This window comes from Strix uralensis, chromosome 10, assembly GCF_047716275.1.
Source record: "Strix uralensis isolate ZFMK-TIS-50842 chromosome 10, bStrUra1, whole genome shotgun sequence".
Taxonomy (NCBI): Eukaryota; Metazoa; Chordata; class Aves; order Strigiformes; family Strigidae; genus Strix; species Strix uralensis.
Window position 1 is genome coordinate 24,033,035 of NC_133981.1, and position 19,277 is coordinate 24,052,311.

At 42.4% G+C, this 19,277-nt stretch overlaps 1 protein-coding gene and 1 long non-coding RNA gene across 2 annotated transcripts in view; both read right to left on the reverse strand.

Moving 5' to 3' along the window:
* LOC141947550 (uncharacterized) overlaps nt 1-19,277 on the reverse strand; it is a 491,575-nt gene that overhangs the window by 385,631 nt on the left and 86,667 nt on the right. The gene's annotated exons all lie outside the window — the stretch shown is intronic.
* On the reverse strand, nt 332-18,283 carry LOC141947981 (uncharacterized). Its single transcript, XR_012630326.1, has 5 exons — nt 17,772-18,283; nt 17,233-17,321; nt 10,828-10,883; nt 3,202-10,309; nt 332-2,960 (listed from the first exon to the last, which is right to left on the reverse strand). It is a non-coding gene; the product is annotated as an uncharacterized LOC141947981 (long non-coding RNA).

The following is a 19,277-nucleotide window of genomic DNA, read 5'->3' on the forward strand; positions in this document are numbered from 1 at the left end:
CACAAGTACCAGCCAAAACAAATTGGTAACACGTTCCTCAGGGAGTCTGAATAGCTGTCCTGCAGCCGCACCAGCCAGTAAATGGTGGGACATATGAAAAACCCTAAACTGTTGTGTGAGGTGATGTACCTAGTGACCAGCAGTCAGTTTATGGGATCTTTATGGGACAGAAGTAGTTCCTTGTGACTGTTGTTACTATTTTCAATACAAAATTAATTTTGTACATGATGGTAGTCTTACTACCCTTCATTGCACGGTATATAGTTATGACCACTTCCACTTAAAAAAAAAAAAAAGTGGAATATTATAGTGGTTTTTTATTCTCACAATGACCACAATGATTTGTTTTGAAAATTCCCTCACAAGTCTACGCTTACATTTACAGTTTCTTTGAATGTGTAACACCAATGGTTCAAAGAACTGGGGCTTTAGTGGCAGAACAGAGATTCAATCTGTTACTGCTCCCTTGACAGCAAAAGATGTTAAATACTTTGAACTGGCTTCAGCATGTCTAAAACATTTGTTGGTTTGCTTTTTTTTTCCTTTGTTCTGGAGCAACACTTCACACAGCAGTTCCCTGGGCTTTCAAGGCCCAAAGTATCATCAATTTTGTTTGGTTGTACAGTGCTAAAATGAAACCTCTCATGTTGTACAGGTACATCTTGTATAATTTCCTTAGGTTTTTACTATGAAAATACCCAAGTAGTGTGCCTGATAGTAGGCTGGTGACTGGACAGACACATGAACTACCCAAGCAATAACAGATCCAGTAAATGTTGTGTCCAGTAAAGAATCTAGAACTCTGAGGGAAGGGAAATGGAGGGGTGTACTCACCATGGTTTAGGCTTAGGCAGTAAAGAAAACAGAATTTTGTTTGGTTATTTGTCTCATGGTAGGTAACAGTTTTCAAAATGCTTAGTTGGAATTAACTGAGTTTTGATGAAGCTCTCAAAGATGCATTCTCAAAGAATCTACCTATTAATTTTATGTTAGGTATCAGATACAACACTTTGAAATGTTTGTATGAAACTGTTGCAAGAATTTAAGATGCAAAGACATATTGGGGTTTCTTTTAAAAGCTTTGCTGACCATAAGCAGAAATGTGGAAACTCAACGAATCACCTCTGGAAAAATGGCATTTGTACGTTATATTCTCAGAAGACTAAAAATAGAGCTCTGTCTGTTTGTTTTTCTTTATGAAGTGGCTAACTGTAACCCTCCCTTCCCAACCCTAAAAAAGAATTTACATAAAAGATGGTGATGCAAAACTTTATCTCATTAGCGTATCTCATTAGGCCATCTATGGTGGTGAAAAAATGACATAATTTTTAAAGTCTTTTTCCCATCTTCCCTGACCACGAACCAATTTGAGAAAATACTTAGGTGCATATCTGCACACCAGCCTGTTACCTATTTATTAATATTGCAAATCTGTTTCTTGATCCTACAGTAAAATCTCAATTGTTAATCAACCATAACATAACACTATTAGAGGGAAACTCTCACACATGCCATCATTCAATAATACTTAGTAATATGCTGTCTAAAGGGCATGATATTTTTCTGGGTGTACTGAGCTCCACATCTTTAAACACTTTGCTGAACAAGGCTTGTGGAGAATCAAACCTTTCAGTTCTATTTAATTATGTTTTGTTTTCTAACTCTTACTTTATTGTAGGAAAAACAGATGTCATGGCTTATCTGTCCGACAATGAACATGTTTGGTGCTGGAAAGTTAATGTCTGTTACTTCTATTGCGTCTACTGATGGCACAGTTACAGTCTGGAATGGGCAAGAGATGAGAAAATACATGAGTTCGCATATTCTTCTCTTCCCTTAAAAACCAAATTTAAGGCCCATATCTAGCCTGTGATACATATGCCCTCAATATTTATGCCCTCTTTATTTTTTACAGAATCCTACTCCACTTAGGAAATAACTATTGTGATCTGAGAATGTTAGCTTTCAGCAGATAGTATTTCACACACTAAACTCATTCCAATTTAGATACAGTGAAGTCTGCTAGAAACACAGATGGCATTGGATAGTTGTATAAAAGCATGTAAAGGTACCAGTCACTCAGTTTTTCTAATGTCTTCATATAACGAAATTTTCTCTCTTACACAGAAATCTCTAGATATTTGGGTTGCTGATCACCATTTTTTTTCAGGGCCTAATTTAAAACACTGTAGAAAAAAACTGCTTCTTGGTCTGTCACAATAAAGACAGAAAGGAACAAAGAAATGTGGCAGTTTGTATGACAAGTCACTTTTCTGCTGTTGAAGACTCTTTGCACAGGAGAGGTCTAGTAGTCATCTAGTCACAGAATTTGTACTGAATCTAAAAGCAGCGTTTGCTTATTTTCTATTGCTGATTTTGATGGAGGAAATTCTGTTTGGATTAGAAAGGGACCACACAGTGATCAACCCAATACTGCTATCCACTGAGCGAAACACTGTGTTCAGTATCAAATTTGCTGATCAGCACTTTGGACTTTTAAATTTTTTAGTTTTGGAAATTAGTTCCTGAACACTGGCATTCACACCAGTCACCCTAGAACTAATAAACACTATTCAAGAGCAGCTTAGATTTGGCTACTGTCACAGCTGCATATTAAAGCAGTCTTAAAATACCTGGGATATCCATCTGTGAGTCAACAGTGAAAGGCAGAGAAGGTAGAAAGCTTTGTGTACAGCTGCACTACATGTGGATCTGGAAATGGACTCTGAATTTCACAGAACCACAGTGCTGCTCCAAAAACCAAAGGAAAGAGTGTAGAGGGGGATTAAGGAGGGAATTTTAATTTCTATATTTTAAGAGAAGTTGACAAGAAAGCTCCTACCTCAAATACAACAATCTGTGGTCACTGAATGAGATTTGAAGGGCAAGCAATACAGCGGATATTTTTCCTTTAACAAGGTGATCTTTGGAAGGAACTTCTTGGCCACATTTCAAAATATCTGAAATACAATGAACTGTGCTGAGTCATGGCAATCCAGCAGGGACACGGGTCCAACCAGGGTTGAAATGCAAAATGGGAAACAGGTATTTTATTAAGAGTAAAAACTTTATCACACACCTGAGAAATATTTTTTAAGTGTCTTTGAGAATTTCATATGGTCTAATTCACTTCAATAGTAATAAACTAACGATATTGTAATAATTAACTCTGTATTAGATGGTTACTAACTGGCATCTTACTATTCTTGGTTAGGGTAAGCAGACATGGTCAAGCTCCTCAAAGGAAAAGCCACTTCTGAAGGTCATCGCAGTCCCGCAGCACAGGCCAGCAGCGATTGCACACCGAGCAACCCAGGCCTGGCAGGGTGACTCTGGAGAACAGCTCGCTGCATTTTCCACATCACCACCATCATGCAGCTTGGCTACCCACTCTGTAAACAACAAGCCTTTCCTAGTGGTGAGTAGATTTAAAAAAACCCAATAATTATTAATGCTTATTAATCTCTTATCTAATAATTACCTCAGTATGTTGATTCACATAATAATGAGTTAGATGTTCACCTTATTTCAATCACTTGTGTAAAAAAAGTACTTGGGCTCAAAGTGAAATCCTGCCCTGAGATTAAGGGAAGGAAAGTATTTCCACTGACTTCAGCTGAAACGGTGTTTAACATGTCTGTTCCTGTCAAAGGACAGCTTTCCAGAGCTGCTTGTTGGCAATTCATCCATTTAAAGTATCTCCACAATAGTTTTACATACTTCATTGCAAATTTTTGCGACAGCTAGCTGAAACTTTTTAACAGCATCCTACAAGAATCGTATTTCCCACATTTGCATCCTTCAGATACTCACATACCCTAGTTATTTCACACTATTTATTTATTCATTAGTTATTCTCATGCCTAATGCTCCAACTGTTTTACTTACTTCTAGGTTTTTTCCATTGGTCTGATTAGGTTTGACCTACCTCTTTCACCTCTTAGAAGCACCAGAAATACCATGGGATGAATCAGCGCTAGACTCTTGTATCAGAATGGCACTGCCAGTGTTACTGTACAGTAAGTACAGAAGTGGGATGGTGTGGAGCAGGGAACAGTAGAAATACTGTTCTCTTCACCACTGCCACCACTGGAACAGAGAGATTAGTCAGACGTGTTGACTTTGCTTATTTGCACGGCAGTGGTAACGTTCGCTGCTGGCTCTCCTGTACTCTCCACAGGAGCTGCATTTAGCTTGAAACACTAACAGAAGAAGGAAATATACTGCATTTGTCCAAAACTGAGAAAAACTTGCTTTGTACTGTCTGCCTATCCATTGGTTTCTGCAGCTAGGCATCACCTCTTTCATTACAGAATGTACTATGAGGCAATTGGGGCAGAATATGCCAGCTGATGAGGAAACGGTCAGGATGGTATTACATCAGTCTCTAGAACAGCTTCAGTCTTACTTTTTTTGTAAAGTAAGTATCGAGGAAAGTCCTCAACTGTGCTTGCTTTGGCATAAGATATGCTTTAGTTTTATGTACCAGGTCCTAATAGCATCAGTTACAGCTTAATCAGGCAGAATGTTAGTCACAAGTATTAACTCTTTGACATTTATTTTTGTAGGAGTTTGGAAGTTCAAACTACACCTCTCTCTTTTCCTTCCTTATCCCTCTTCATTTTAAGGAGCTACTGCAGGAGGAGCCACTTATATACTAAAGATTCCAGATGTGAATCAGGTTTCACATGTGACAGCATTTTGGGATACTGGGATTGATTTACTACTCCCTACCTCTTTCACCTGGCAATTTATGGGTAGTTCTTGGGAGTACTGAGACCACAGACATCTCCAAAGGTAATGTATTAAAGGGGATATAGTATATAAGGTGATGTATACAGGGAATGTTAAACTCCCTCACAGAACTGGGACTTGCAACTGCATGATTTGATCCTTGTCTCTGGTTTTATGCTGTGCTGGGTTTAACTAATCAGCTCAACATCAGTTAAAGGAAGTATTTTTTCAGTAACGTTCTCCTATTTCAGAAAGGACCTTTTCAGTTACCAAAAATACAGTCCTTAGTAGCATTATATGACTTGCAGCAGCTTTATTTTGAAGATTGCTTTAATACATCAGGCTGAAACAGAACAGTGTCTTATTTTCCAATACATATAAGCCCTCTTCACTGTAGTGGTTTCAAGTGTCTGAAACAAACTAGTATAAAAATCAAATTCCAGTAAGAATTGCAATAAGAACAAATCTGATTTCTTGTGTTGCAACAAAACATACATTGACATTTGATGCTTCCGGTAGCTCCTGTCATGACTCATCTTTACAGAACTGTCATGAAATACACAACTAAGCTTGTTAGGTGAAATCTGCTTTCTTGACTAAATCAAACTATCTCATCCGCTCCTTAATTCCTTAAAGCTTAGCAGAGGTCTGAAGGCCACATCATGCACTGATGCCTCTAAAATTGAGGATCTTCAGTTGTCTTCTTGGAATCTCAACTGAAACCACTAATACTCAGCTGAACTTGTCACACTTGCCTGTTTTGACCAGTGTATCTGAGACTTTCCTTCCTCACTCTTTTTTTTTTTTTTCTCCCCCCTTGCATATATCAGGTTTATAGTTTACTTGGTAAATCCAAAAGAAGATGAACCACCTGCATGGACCTATTACTAAGTCCAGCTTGCTGGTTACCAAAAAAAAGAGAGCAAGAAGAGCTTTTTGGCATAAGGATGACATGGCATTTCAGATGACCACAGTATTGGATCTAGCACTCAAGGAATCTAAATATAACGTTAAAATGCTAGGTGTGTGTTGTTAACATCTTTCTATATATATTTGATAGCTAAAGGCTAATTTCATTGCAACTGTTCTCACAGGTTGGAAGGAGGCTGGATACAAAGGCATAAGAATGTTTATTGGTCATGTTTTATGGAAAAAGCTCAACAGGTCTCAGGTTTCACACAGCCAGGAAGATTCAGAGCACACCTTCCTGCATGGAAGGGCACAGAACAGAAATAATTCTCCTGAGATGTGAATCTGCAGTGAATCTGTATTCTATTTTTGGAGTTCTATTGGAACATTTCCAAGACCACCATGACACAATTACTACAATATGGGTGGTAAACATGTCTCTACTGTTACTGCAAACTTTTCTGCAGTTTGCTGTACATTCTTTAACCACTGCTTCTTTATTGGAAGGATTCTTGCTGCGTTGTCACCTCATCCTTGGACTCCTCTCTGAATATACACGTGAAAAAAAGCAAGCAAATCCTGTGCTTTGCTGAGGATACCATTTACTAGGTAGAGCCCACAGACAAATCAAGGTAAGAAATAATCTGATGAGACAAGACTGCTAAACCACAGTGTAATTTCTTTCTAGTTTGAACCTTATCACTTAATCAAGCTGCTTCCAATTACAAGGAAATAAATGCCTGTACCTGTTAGAGGCAAGACAGAATCAGTAGTAAAAAGACAAGGGTCAAGGGTTAGCATACTTAGATAAGGGGAAGAACTAATTAACCATTTTAAAAAATTAACTGAGCAGTACTGCCTTCGTCTACGAGGACATGATCAAGGCCACTTACAATATTGCATGAGAGGGGCTAGATTTGATGTGGCAGAACCGACACTGCAGTAGCTCTCTGCAGTATCTGCTTATCAAATACACTGAAAACATACAGAGACAGTAATCCCAAAATTCAGGTACTTATGCCTAAGAAACACTTAGGACTCTGAAGAGGGGCTGTTTTTAACACTTTAAAAAAATAATCTGGCTCTGATAATCACGTTGAGTTGTATATAGCTTCAGTCAGACTAAGAAATTAAAAGCTTCATGTACTTGTTTTCTCAAGTTTACTGTTAAAAGAAACCCTGCAGCACTGAGAGCTAATATCAAGTGTTACAGTCACAGAAGGGCAGAAATAGGCACATCAAGCCTAAAATTTGTGTATTACTCCAAACTTAACATAAACCAGCTACTCATTTTCAGCTAGGACCCACGTTCTATTTATTTCTCTCACAAAAGGGACTTTACAAATGTGTCAGTACAATGGGAGTATCATAATTGGAGTGGCTAGCACAGATTAAGTATTTCATAAGCATATTCCTTATAAAATGTTAAGTATATTAAAGCTTTTAAGGCATTTTGTACTGCTAAAATAAAATTTATTGGTATGTTTCTCTGCCTGAATCTTACCTGTTGATACCTTAGCAGCTGCATTTATGCAAAAACCAAGGTGCAGTTAAGACTAGTAGAACCCACCCTCTTAAAGTCTAGATTTTTGTGCAGTAATTTAAACTTACACTCAGAAACCAGCTCTAGAGTAAGCAGAGTTCCTGCACATTCATCAGCAATGCTGTAAATATGGATTCCCACCCCCTCCCAGAGTGAAGTCTCGTACCAAAGCTCTTTAACAAAAGTCATAGCTAACAGTAGAATAATTTTTAGCTAACACTAGAATAATTGGTTAACACTAATTCTAGTTAACCCTATAATTTTTGTAACACAGTCTTGACTTTATTTCAATAATGTGGGCAGTGTTTTCCTATAAAGTTAACTTCCTTGTTTTGGAGAAAGTAAAGTCCATTCACCGTAGGAGTTGCACAAAATGCTGTATTTTATTAACTAAATCAAATGTGTACAATTTAATTCATACAGGATGTTCAATACAAGCATACTTAATGTGTTTATAATCTAGGATTCTGTTTTATTGTCAAAAGTTTAAATAGTGGCTGGTACAGGCATAACATGTTAATGCTACAAGATGCTCAGCAGTTAAAATAAAGCCTCTGTATCCCATAGTATAAGGTGTCCAGCCAAGGCCCTACCAGAACTATTGTGTAGGGCTGTGTAATTACATAAAAAATTATGGACTACTTTTTAACATAAATTCCATGACAGACAAACCATGCAATCATACACTTGAACTGACTGAAAACTTCCCTCCTGCAAGACTGCAAATAATCCATGACTGAGAGCTTGTTTTATTAGGAGTGCCTATACCTGTTGAGAAACCACCAGCTTTCAGTGGAGTTGCAAGCTGATCCTTCTGGGGAAGGAAAACTTTAGTTTTTCCACCCAAAATGCACAAAGCCAAACAAAAATGTATTTTAGCTACCTGTTTAAGTACATAGTATTAGTACCTCAAATGAATGTTAAGAAGTGCATACCACCTCCATCCCAATTGCAGGGAACTCGATCTTACTCTTGAAAGAGCTGCCTTCCAAACATAGCCTCTTATTTATCACAACCCAACGTCACCAAAATGGCACGTGCACCCTCAAATGCAGCATTTCACCACACTGAATTCCAGCTAGCAGTACTACGCTTGAGTTTGGTACCAAGTTTGCTGATATACCGGTTTCATGAAGCCTCAATATGCTTAGAAATAGCTTGTTATTTCTCTTCACATACCAAAGCTGCAGAGGTTGGATGGAGCCAAAATGGTCCTGGTGTTACAATAAAGCCCTAAGAAAGGCAGCAGGTTGTATAGTTACCTCCTTGTGAGCAAAATCCCTGCCCTAAAACTATGCAACCTACTACCTCTTCCTAGGAGCCCAATGCTTCCTTTTTGCAGTTCTTCTTACTTAGCAGCTGCTCTGTGAAGTCAGTTTATTTTACCAGCTGCTTTTGGTCTTCTGCCTTTTAGGCCTGGGCACATACTGTAAGTTTACACTGTTATCACTGTTTGGGAAGTGGTTAACCAGTTTTAACACTCCAGGCTTAAATACTCATGAATGGCTCCATTTTCAGCCTGACCTACTATGCTAAACTTTCAGTCCCAAAAAGCATTTTTATGCTTTTCTTTGTTAGTGTAGCAAAATGCTAGCTGGGCATGCTAGTGCAGAAGCAGCTAGACTGGGTAAACCTAGGACATTAGGAGGAAAAAGAATGCAGTAAGCTTAAAATGTTTTTTTTAAAAAAAAAATAATCATCTCAGAGACAAATTACAGTTCTGGATCTTGAATGCTCAAACTTCATAGCTTTACACTCCCCAAAAAAGGTGAGGGGTCAGTTTTGGCCATTCGACACTTTAATTTTGTATTACATTGTTTAAGTGCTAGAAGAGTCATTAGCAGACTTTATTTAAAAAGCATAACTAAGTTTTCCCTCCAACTTTTACTAAGCAGTTGGAGTCACAGAATTTTAATGCATTATAGAAATTGAGGTCTCAAAACAGTTTACGTCACAATGTACAAGTTTGAGCTACCTGTATTTTTACATTCAAACCCAAATTGTTTTATAATAATTTCCACTCTACAGCGTATTCCACTCTGTACCTAGGAACAGATGCGTTTTCAATATTCAGCCAGCACTGTGACACTCACCTTGGAAGAAATGTCATATTAGTCAAATATATCATTTCGGGGTTGCACCATTCACAGTGATTGTTAATCCTGCAAATTCTGTCACTGATTAATCTGATACATTACAACCCTAAATTTATCTGACAGATCTGTTTTTACTCAATGCAGACATGAATGACTGCAAAGGACCGCAGTTCGTTTTACTCCTCAGGGAAGGCAATAGATTGTATAGTTATCTCCTGAACAGGGTAAAATAACTACCCTACAACTATACAATCTACTACCTCACTCTGACAGAGAAGCATATATTCCAGAAAGAGCTTAAGTAGCTAACCATAGTTTCATTCTGAAGGATACTTGATACTTCAGTTAGCAATGTTAAACAACACAACAACCAGAACATCAATAATTTGTATTCAATTACCCCACCATACACATATAGGAATCAATCCATTCTTAATTTTTTACTTGTTCAAAGAGAAAAATTAATGTAGAATGATAATCTAGCTTTTCCAACAACTAGAAAAATCTAAACACAATTACCCACAAGTGTTAAATAAATATTTTCTCCTATAATCAGCATTACAAGTACAGAAGTTCAGTAGAATCTGACATTGACCTTGAAATTGAAAAGTTTCCATTGTTGATTTTCTGCTGCTTTAGGAAAGACAGTAGATTGTATAGTTATCTCCCAGTTGTGGGTATGACCCTAAAACTATACAACCTACTACCTCATCCCACAGTGCAGGCATCTTCAGAGTTGATGTAGAAAGAGCGTCACTTTAGTAAAGACAAGCTAGGCTAGCTACAGACAGCATTTACAGTGTAAAATATTGATCATAGATAAAGCATTCCCCTTACTCCCTCCAGTCATGCAATACAGTTATTTTAAACAGAAGATTCCTTAATTTCAAAATTTTACCAGTTGCTTGAGTCTTAATAGATTTCATCTTTAGACAGTCAGCAAGCTGTAGCAGTCACAACAACTACAGTCATTAAACTTCGGCTCAAGGAGAAGTACTGTTTGTGTTCCACGGATGTAACCTCTCACCTGAAATTAGAAGAAAAGTCTATCAGAAACATCGTCTGCAGACGTACATTTCTTCCTCTTTGGAAGTTAAAAATAATACAATCTAGGACCACAGCTCTGCAGCTGATTTACATGGATTAGTATGAGGCACTAATGTTTTTCATTCTGATTAAATAAATAGTATTACATAGAGTGACTCTTTTCAGCTACTCTAGCAGCTACTAGCTCAAAGAAAATCATGTAACATCAAAAGTAGTGTTTTGTGCTGCTTCTGATAGTCTTAAATTACATAAAGTCCCGCGCAGAGGGATTCTTTTTTTATAAACAAATCTCATGAAGATGACAGCCTGTACCCTGACATTTATTTCTAAACCTGCCTTACCAAAAGGCCTGCTAAAACAGATGTTGTTTTCAGCTCAGAAACAAGTGGGTTTCTCTACCTGCTCCTGATACAACCTTAAAGCTAATTTCTACATTAACACAGCTCAACATGATCTTGAAGCAAAAGTGTCTTAGAATGCAGAAATCAAAATACTTGCCAGATAGATGTGTGACTTACAGTCCCCTTCTTAGTAAGGCCATCTTGAGAACAGAGCTGGAGAGGAAAACTGATTGTTTTGTCAATATAATTTATAAGGTGGTTGAAAATGTTTACAGTATGACGTTTCTAAAACATTAAATACATGGTTTACTAGTACTTCATCCCAATTCTAAACTGAGGTTTTCAGACCCCTCTTCAAACAAAGCCTTGACAGAACAAGAGCGCCCTAATGCACGTTAACATCCTTGCCAAAAAACACAACACATGATCCAGTGCATTCGTATACAAAGGGATGACGTTATTCCTTGAACAGAAGGGAAAAAAAAGTACTTTCCAACCCCCTCAACGCTCCTTTATACAAATATTGATGACAAATTTTGGTGAATCGCTCTTAAAATCTTGCTTGTAATTGGTATAAATCCCCTTACTTGCTTTTGCTAACTTCCATGCCTACCAGAGCATATACTTCAGCATGCACAGATGGACACAAGCAGTTGGTCCTAACGCCCAAACCAGAAATAAATTAGAACAGTAGCACTGGGACAAAGTCAGACCATTAGGAAGCACTGGCACACATCACGTCCTTTTGAATTAGCTCAGGTGGAGGTTCTGCTGTCAAGCAGCTATTCAGTAGCGAAGCTGACAGTCCTTTCAGCTCCATCTTCCTGCATCCAAACCTTCAACAGCTGAACAAAATTCATGCAAAGCACCCATTTCTCAATGAGGGAGGCAACCTGCTGAGGCCTGCCCAGTGAGTCTAGCTGCAGTGAGCCAACTCAGCATCTTCAGTTTTTAGCTAATGAAGTCCCAGATGTTTCAGAAAGAAATTTAAGATGAAGCTGATGATTCTGTGATGTACTGAAAAGGTTTTAAGCGCTTTGGAAAACAGGTGTTACCACACAAAAAGCTTATGTCAAAAATGTAAATCGTGTAAAATATGTAAGACAACACTTCTGAATTTCTTTTTTAAAAATTAAGCCTGAAGGACGCGAGGACTGTCATAAACCTAGAAACCAAACTGTTGCATTTCACCACTTTAGGCAAAAGTTAGTTATAAACCTAACCAACCTGAGATATATCAAACAGCTTTTATTTTTGTTTTCATTGACAGTAAGACTTCCCAATCAAGTTCTGTTACTGGAAATTCTACATCACTTTCTACTGCCACCACCAAATCTTCCTGTTCAGTACTTGCAGCTCCTGAATCCAAAAGAATCTGCCCATTTCACCTTCCTGAAACAAGACCCTTTCATCTAACACAGGTCTGGATGGCCTGTTACTTACAATAAACGTCCTTGAAAAAACATTCTTACTTACTTCCAACTGCTATCCTGTGGTTATACACAGCAGTCTGGCTTGAGATAATAAAGTGCACATCAGACATCAAGAAAACCTCATTCTGCAACAAATATACCTTATGAAAGCTCATCAGGTATCCCGTCATCTAAACTACTGCAGAAAAGCAATTCTACTGATGTTACATCACTCACGTATCAGGTTTCATTCACTTTAATTCTAGAAGGGTACAGAATTAAAACTCCAGACAAAATCTTCTTTTGGAAGTTCAAGTTACCTTCTGCTTTTTTGGTTTTTACTGTGTATTCATGCAAAGTTTAGCCAATTAGTGTTCTGTTTTATAGCAATCCTGCAGTTTTGGGAGTTTCTAACTTGTGGGTTATTTCTAATCGTTTCTAAAAACAGCACCACCTAAATTGCAATGTCCTTTTACGGCACAGGATCTGCCAGGCCTCCTTGGAGGCCTGCTGCATGCCACTTCTATGATACCGCGCATGAAGGTTTTCTGGCACACGTACAAGCAGAGAAGCTTGATGTACGGCACGCTTGAGAAATTATGCTCCTGGCACAGCCACTACCAATTAGGCATGTTCTCGTCTTCAGGTGAATCTGCTATTGCATACGTCCCTGCTACTGAAGTCACCGCGCTGATGACAGCATGCCTCAGTATAGCACAGGAGGTTCAGCGTTACCTACCTGCAGCTTCTCTCCTTCAGCAGTAAACACTTAGGCTACAATGAGACTTTGAGCTTTTAAGAAATACATGGTTAACTTGCTTTCCTTGTTGAAAGCCCGGTTCAGAGCGCTATTTTTCCAGTCGCTATGTGTTTGCATTTTAAAATGCAGTGGAAGTGAAGAAAGTGACACTGCAGTTGTGGAACTGCCCAGCTTTCCCAGAGCAGCAGCAAAGATGAAGGCGTTCACCGCCAAACACGGCTGCCCTGCAGCCGCCTACCCCAGCCCAGGGCCGAGGCTCCAGCCTGCCCCAGCTTTCACCGCACGATGGGGCTCCCAGGCTCACAATACCGGCACTAACCCCAACTCCTCACAGTGGTACCCCATGATTTTAGCAGCACCCTCTGCGCTGGGGCCGCGTTTCCGGACTCCCACGGACTCTTTCAGTGAGTGAGTTCCCGCCTCCGTCTCCAGCCCCGCCTGGAGCACCTGCACATCCAGCAGCCCGCGTGACTATGTGCAGACTTACAGACTCAAGCTGGTTCGTTCCAGGGGTTTTTTGTTTGACCAGCGGGGAACTGGAGCGGGGGAAAGGGAGCAGCATGACTGATGCCAACTTCGCTGTCCTTCATATCGCTTCCTCTCGCTTGACTCAACTGCCCCTGCACTGTCATCACGTGCTACTACACACACGCATCCTCACCTCCTTCCACAAGAGGCTCAGTAAAATAACAGAGTTTGGGGCAGAAAAGTTTCAGTGTGATTTAAAATCTTTTTCTCTTCTGTATTCACAGTTTTGCATTGCACCTTCCTTTGTGTTAAGAAAGCACTTAACTTGCTAGGGCCTTGCTCCTAATTTGTGTCCAAGAGAAGTGGCAGTAGGAGAATCTCAGTGGGCTCTAGCACGCTGAAGTATGCTTTGCGTGCTTTTCTTGAGCCACCTATCAGCTTAAAAGCTCTAAAATAGCCCTAGAATGCACGGGGAAGAAAAAGTCTCAGGAATGTACATGTTCTTGCTTATAGCACACAGTGGAATGTCATAAGCCCTCTGAAGCTATTCTCCAACTTGTGAAAGAGAACAAAACAGCTCAGGTGACAGGTACAATTTTTATTCGTTACTCTGCTGAAGGAACAAAACACGTCTTTGTGGAAATAACAAAAGCCCCGTTTCCTCTCAGTGTGATCCTACAAGACAAATGCTTTATTCTCCTGGTTATTCTGTCCACTTTGCAGCACAGAACCACCCACCTAAAGCTGAAGGTGGGTTTGTAGGAGGAATAGCTCCTCCACAAACTGTGCTTTACTGACACCTACGATACGCAGTGTGGAGATAAATGGATACCTCTACCTGAGGTATACAATGCTGCAGTGCATCCTTCTGTGAAAAGATCATTTGGCAGTTGTAAATTTGTAAACAGCTTGTTATCGGAAAACACTATTTTACTCTAGGGCTTAAATCCCGCTTTAGAAAATTCAGTGGATAAAATTAACCATAACAGACAAGTCAACGCTGTAAGTTAGAAACCTCTGTGAAGATTAAGACTAAACAGATTAGAGGGTTTTGACTTGGTTTGCTGGGGTTTTTTTGAACTTTGTGCCAAGCGAGTTCACCTGCACTGAAAATAGGCACTGACCAAGCAAGCAAAAACTCTTTCATCAGAACGTAACACTTGCCAGCCGAAGCCCAGGCACCTTCTTAAGAGTTCCCTGCTTATGCCCAAACATTTAAAATTTTATACCTCCCTTTGGCCGTGCTAGTCCATTTAGCAGCAATACTCTGGAGTAAGTGTAAATCACACCAGAATACTTGTTTGAACTGGCAAATTTTACAAACAGGAGAAAAGGAGTACGAGCAGGCTCAGCGCACAACGCTACACAGGTTTACAGATGGGCTTTAACTCCAAGCACGAGCAGTACCAAAGCCACGTGCCTTGACAGGGATGTGTGTCCACTACGTGTGTGTGGCCCTGGCATTTTTCACACACCATAAGATGAATATGTTATTGGTGACATCAGTGGTATTAATCTAGTGTCTCAATCAGAAATGCCAATATTTTTTACAAAATCTATATCCCATTTACACTTAATTGCTTTAACACAAAGTGTTCTGGTTTTACATAATTATAACAGGAAATTTTACTGTTGTGCCACGTTTCCAATTAGTAGGTTTGATTTTCACTTCTTTTTCTAATCATGCAGTTACAGCTCGAATATAAATATCCAGAAACCACAGCTTGAAAGGAGTTAGAAGTCACTACTGCCCACTCATGCACTGAACGAAGCACATCTCTGGAAAGGTAAAGTATGTGATCATAATAAATAATTTCTATTATGAACACAGAACCACAGTAATGCAAATCCTAGCATCTTCCTGTACAACATTAGGATTAAACCACCTGCACGTAAGTGGTGCGTGCGTTACAGCACTGCACAGTGCTGGCAAAAACCTCCGTGAAAGTAGAGAACACCTTGTAGTAAGGAAAATGACTAGACTAAAATGTTATCAGGTGTTCACAAATCCTTTTGGAATACACGTCTGTGAGTGCACTGGCAGACGAAATAGGTATGGGAGCACACTTGGGTTTAGCTGCAGCTTCAAACAGTACGAAGGCCTCTGCACACCTCTCAAAGGAAACCGTCGTTTTGGTTATTTGTTCCCACCTCAAACAGGAATGAAATCTTCTTAGGAATAGACCAATGTGTATTATTCATTCACCTGAGTTGTGTCTCTTAGGACATGCTACTAGTAAGCAGGCTAACGTTTTCTGCGCAAAGTTTGCATGTTAACAGAACAGTTACACAAATTCAGCAAATAACGCAGTTAGCGCACAAGAACGTTTTCGAGAATGCTCTGCTACATTACGAATTGGCAACAGAACTAAACATCTATTGCCCTTTTTACATCCTGGGAGCCTTTCACCATTTTGTGAACGAACCACTGTTTTCCCCGACTGACAACAAGAGGAAAATACAGAAGGCATTTTCAAAAGGAAAGTGACATAAGGATACAGCTTGTTAGTAGGAGTAGAAAAACAATGTGATTTGATGTTTTATCTGAGCTTCCTTTTGCCAAGTCTCCAGTCTTAGTATGCAAAAGAACTTCCTGGCATGACCTGTAGGAATGGAAGTTGCATTTAAGACCTACAAAGCATCACTTGTCGGGAAGCTCAGTGAAAAAAAATCACCGTCAACAACTTGACATTACAGATATCACCATACAGCTACTTAGCGAGTCCCTCTTCACAAAGCCAGCTGTGACAGGGCAAAAAAATACTACTAAATCTCTTAGCGCAGCTTGACTACACTGGAAAGACCGCAGCAAGTTTGAAGTCGCGCTGTAGATAACGCCTTGGGTAAGTTCAGGCTGTTTAACGCCCGAGCGTTGCTGTGAACGGAACGTGTCACACGTGACAACAGGAGCCACGCCGGTAAGTAACTGCTCTGGTGAACCCCCCCGGCAGCTGGGGATGCTGATACCTGCTCGGAGAACCAAGGAAGAGGATGCCCTGTTCCCTAAATGTTGTTTAAATAAGTTAAAGAAATAATATTGCTTTTGAAAGGACAGATTCATTTCCTCCGAAATTCTGTCATGGATTAAATTTGATGCGTTTTTATGATTAAGCATCATCCTGTAGGATTTCTAGGTATGTTGTTAACGGAAGCAATTTTTCCATACCAGTTAAGACTTGCATTACAGTTAGAAAACTGTCTGCGCAAAGTCGTACAATTAGAGAGGAGCATAAACAACGTAGAAAAGGCAAATCTATAAATGAGGATTATCATAACCCTGAGTTTCCACTCCTACAACAAATAAGTCATAAAACCGACTGCGCTGTGCCATAAGAAAGTCACCATAAGCACGTTGCTGCTTACCAGGGACAGATTCTACACTACGCTAACAACAATACCGAAACATAACGCAAGTGCTTAGTTTCGATCAGTACAGCATATACTGACGAGCATTCCTAGTTTTGTGCAACCCCACCCCTTACCCTGCTGTTTACCGACAGCATGCTTAGCTGCCAAAGGAGGGACGTTTCATGAAGTATTTTCTTCAACTTCTGCCTCCTCATTCCTGAGCTTCACTCTTCCTATGCCGTGCCGTGTTCTGCCCGCCCATCCCGTGTCTAACGCCCTCCCTGCTTCCCGCAGCCGCCTGCAGTCCTGCCCACCGCCTCTACCAGCCCACCCCGCCACAAGTTCCTTCGGCCACCGCTCCCCGCCGCAGGTCAGTGCTCCTCGGTGCCCGAGGCGCGGGCAGGCCCGGGGAGGGGCAGGGCAAGTGCCCCCCCCGCGCACGGGCCCCCGAGCCCCGAGCCCCCCCTGCAGCCCCGGTACCGGCCGGGGGGGGGGGGGGGGGGGGGGGGGCGGCGGCTCCCCCCTGCGGCCAAGGTCTCCCCTGCCCACACACTCAGTAGCGGAAGTGACGTACCCAGCCGCTGACGGCATCCGCAGCCTATCCCCAGCGGGCGACGGGGAGAACCCACCACTCAGGAGCGCCCGCGGGCGGCACTTCCGGGCCTTCAAGTTAGTCGAGGAAGGGGGGGGAAGGGGAAAAAAAAAGGCCTCAGTAACGAAAATTACGACAATAAACGGAGATCCCAGCAGCGCCGGGGTCGGTGGGAAGGCCCCGCCCGGCAGCGGTGCCCGCGCTCCCACCTCTCACCGGGATAGAGGGCCGTAGACAACGCCTCCGCCCGCGGCCTGGGCCACTCCCCCCCGCCGGGGCCAGCCCCCACCCCGCGGGGCGGCGGTGACGCCGAGCGGAGGGACCGGGCCAAGGCCCCCGCGCCCGCCCGCAGCAGGGAGAGGAGACGAGACGGGCCCGTCCGTCCCGCCCACCGCCCCGCCCCGGCCCCTGGCGCCCAAGCCGCGCCAGCCGTTTCCCGCAGGCTACCCCCACCTCGCCGCCCGCCACGCAGGAGATGGCAGCGCCCCCGGGAACCCGGCCCGCTGCCGCCGCCCCGTTACCTGCCGCAGGGTGACCCGGAGCCCGCCGATACCCGGATGGAGTCGCGGCCACTCCTGCCGCCGTTCACCGCGCGGCACCACGGGAAAGCGCGACACGACGTGACGTTACGCGACGCGACGTGACGTGACGTGACGCGACGCGACGCGACACGACACGACACGACACTACCCACGCCGCCCACCCCATTGGCCGGTAGACGCCAAGGCCCGCCTACTGGAGCCGTCGGGCGGAGGGCGCTACCCGTCTGTCATCCGCCGTCTCTCACGCCCATTGGGTGTGGGGCGTTCGGCACCGCCTTCCTGTGAGACTCTCTCTTCTCATTGGATAGCGGGAAAATAGTCTCCGCCCCCTCCGCCATTTATTTCAAGGCGCCTGCGGACGCAGCCCCGAAATGGTGTCCCCGGTGGCCGGCGGCCTGCAGATCCTTGCAGTGGAGCTGAGCGAGACGGGTCTACAGCGCGCTAGTTCCCCGCCTGGGGGGCGCCTCTTCGTGCCGGTGCTGCCTAGAAGCCCGCGACTTGGCCTCTCTCAGGAAGGGCCAGACCGGCCCGGGTGACATTTGTGAGGGGTGCACTCGACCCCTTAACCAAACTAGCCGTGGTTTGGTACAGGCCCCAGACGAGGTAAAGGTCTGAGCTGTAACCAGGCTAAGAACTCCTCTAGAAAACCCCCAAAGGAGAAGAGACACCCAGTGAGCTTCAGTGCATATGAGCTTGGAACAGGGACCATGCAATGAACACATGAATAGCGGGTGTTTTTTCCAAGATCCATTTGTCAAGGAACAAAGCGAGTTGTCTGTACAAGGAGTCTCCTGCCTACCTACACTGTATGTGATTTGACTGTGAGCCAACTAGTTCCACCCATAAATATGACAGCCCAAGGGAGCCACCTTTGAGCTCTCCCTACCAGGCAGCGTGGCTGCGTGGTGGTGATCTCAAGCTGGGACACCTCTCGAGGTTCCTCCTCGAGGCAGAGAGACCTTTTACCAACAATGCATCGCTGGATAAGCCCAATTTGAGTTCTCCCTGAAGTGCAACTGGACTGCACGCCAGATGGCTCCCCTCGAACAGGGACACCTCTCAAGGTTTGAGACCCCGTACCTGAGACTAAGAGATCCCTCCTTACCCAAGGCAGAGAGACCCCTTATTCACAACAGATCCTAGGTAAGCAACTGATGGCATGCTGAATTAATACTAATGAAATCTATGTAGCTAATTCCATTAGACATAAACCATTGTCCAAGTCTGAGACTAAGATTGGACCTAGCCATCCCTAAGCTCCCTCAGGAGTTTGGAAAGTAAAGGGGTCCACGCTGAACCTCCTGACTCAACGGGAGGGTCTCCCTTACCCTTTTGCATCTCCAGTCTCCCTGTAATTCATACTAGCTCAATTCTAACTCGAGTTGCCTTTGCATGTTTCTTCCATGTAGTAAGTAATAGAGTGAACCTTGCCATTGAACTTTGTTAGGTTGCATTTTTACATCATACTAAAAGCACTGATCATTT